Source organism: Solanum pennellii, chromosome 7 (genome assembly GCF_001406875.1).
Source record: "Solanum pennellii chromosome 7, SPENNV200".
Lineage (NCBI taxonomy): Eukaryota > Viridiplantae > Streptophyta > Magnoliopsida > Solanales > Solanaceae > Solanum > Solanum pennellii.
Window position 1 is genome coordinate 49862989 of NC_028643.1, and position 2622 is coordinate 49865610.

The window sequence follows — 2622 nt, forward strand, 5'->3', positions numbered from 1 at the left end:
ATTTTGTGATAGAAGTAGAGGGGGTGAAGCCAGACGACTTCACCATGGCGTCTACATCTAAGATGTTCCGTAAGGGAGGTAAGTTGAGAGGTTCTTATTCCCGAGGGCAGAGTTCAGGAGGTTATCAAAACCGCCCTATTCAGTCTTCCCTGCAGGCTGTAGCTGAGGGTCCATCGCAGCCCAGTCAGCCCTTTTCTGAGTTTGGTGGTTATCCTCAGACTTCGTCACCTTCACAAAGACCTATGCTTGACTCCAGGAATTGTTATGAATGTGGGGAGGCTGGACATATTAGGAGGTATTGTCCAAAACAGAGTTACATACCTCAATGGTTAGAGGTAGAGGTGGTCATGGGAGAGGCCGCCATTCTGGAGGACGTGGTTGCCAAGGTAGTGGTGGTCACCCAAACAGTCGTGGTGGCGGGCAAGCTGGAACTGCTGCGGCGCAACATGATAGGGGCAATGGACAGACAGGTGATAGGGCCCATTGTTATGCTTTCCCCGGGAGGTCTGAAGCAGAGACATCTGATGCTGTTATCACAGGTAATCTTTTGGTCTGTGATTGCATGGCTTCTGTATTATTTGATCCTGGATCCACATTTTCATATGTATCTTCCTCATTTGCTACTGGTCTTGATTTACATTGCGAATTGCTTGACATGCCTATTAGTGTCTCTACTCCTGTGGGTGAGTCTGTGATAGTTGAGAAGGTGTATAGGTCTTGCCTTGTGACTTTTGTAGGGAGCAATACCTATGTAGATTTGATTATCCTAGAAATGGTTGATTTTGATGTAATTCTGGGTATGACTTGGCTTTCCCCAAATTTTGCAATCTTAGATTGTAATGCTAAAACTGTGACATTGGCCAAGCCTGGGACAGATCCGCTAGTGTGGGAGGGTGACTACATTTCCACCCCCGTCCGTCTTATCTCTTTTCTCCGCGCTAAGAGGATGGTTAGTAAAGGTTGTTTAGCCTTCTTGGCACACCTCAGGGATGATACTTCCAAAGTACCTTCGATTGAATCTGTTTCGATAGTCCGCGAGTTTCTGGATGTGTTTCCTGCAGACCTTCCTAGTATGCCACCGGATAGGGATATCGATTTCTGTATCGATCTAGAGCCGGGTACTCGCCCCATTTCCATCCCCCTTATAGAATGGCTCCAGCTGCGTTAAGGGAGTTAAAGGCTCAACTTCAGTAGTTGCTAGGTAAAGGTTTTATTAGACCAAGTGCATCCCCTTGGGGCGCTCCTGTTTTATTTGTGAAAAAAAAGGATGGAAGCCTTCGGATGTGCATAGACTACACGTAGCTGAATAAGGTAACTATTAAGAACAAATATCCTATTCCTCGAATTGATGATTTGTTCGATCAGTTACAAGGTGCTTGTGTCTTCTCTAAAATTGATCTGAGATCCGGTTATCATCAATTGAAAATACGGGCAGCAGATGTGCCAAAGACTGCTTTTCGAACCAGGTATGGGCATTACGAATTCTTAGTAATGTCTTTTGGGCTTACGAATACCCCTGCTGCTTTCATGAGTCTGATGAACGGGATTTTTAAGCCATATCTGGATCTCTTTGTCATTGTATTCATTGATGATATACTGATATACTCAAAGAGCAGGAAAGAACATGAGGAGCATTTGAGAATTGTATTGGAGTTGTTGAGGGAGAAAAGGCTTTATGCCAAATTCTCCAAGTGTGAGTTTTGGTTAGATTCAGTGTCCTTCTTGGGGCACGTGGTTTCTAAGGATGGAGTGATGGTGGATCCTTCTAAGATTGAAGCAGTGAAGAGTTGGGTAAGACCTACTAATGTTACAGAGGTAAGAAGCTTTGTTGGTTTAGCTAGCTACTACCGTCGATTTGTCAAGGGATTTTCTTCTATTGCTTCGCAGCTAACAAATTTGACTAAGCAGAATGTTCCCTTTGTATGGTCGGATGAATGTGAAGAAAGTTTTCAGAAACTCAAGACTTTGTTGACTACTGCACCAATTCTTACCTTGCCAGTGGAAGGTAAGAATTTCATCGTCTATTGTGATGCATCTTATTCTGGTTTGGGTGCAGTGCTAATGCAGGAGAGAAATGTAATTGCTTATGCTTCGAGGCAATTAAAAGTGCATGAACGTAACTATCCGACCCATGATTTGGAGTTGGCTGCAGTAGTATTTGCATTAAAGCAATGGAGACATTACCTATATGGGGTCAAGTGTGAAGTCTATACAGATCATCGTAGTTTACAGTATGTCTTTACTCAGAAAGATTTGAATTTGAGGCAGAGGAGGTGGATGGAACTACTGAAGGACTATGATATCACTATTTTGTATAACCCAGGAAAAGCTAATGTTGTGGCAGATGCTTTAAGTAGAAAAGCAGGGAGCATGGGTAGTTTAGCCTATTTACAGATTTCTAGACGCCCATTGGCTAGAGAGGTTCAGACTTTGGCTAATGACCTTATGAGGCTGGAAATACTAGAGAAAGGAGGACTTTTGGCCTGTGTGGAGGCAAGATCCTCTTTTCTTGACAAGATTAAGGAGAAGCAGTTTACTGATGAGAAGCTGAGCCGAATTCGAGATATGGTATTGCGAGGAGAGGCTAAAGAGGCAATAATTGATGAAGAAGGTGTTTTGAGG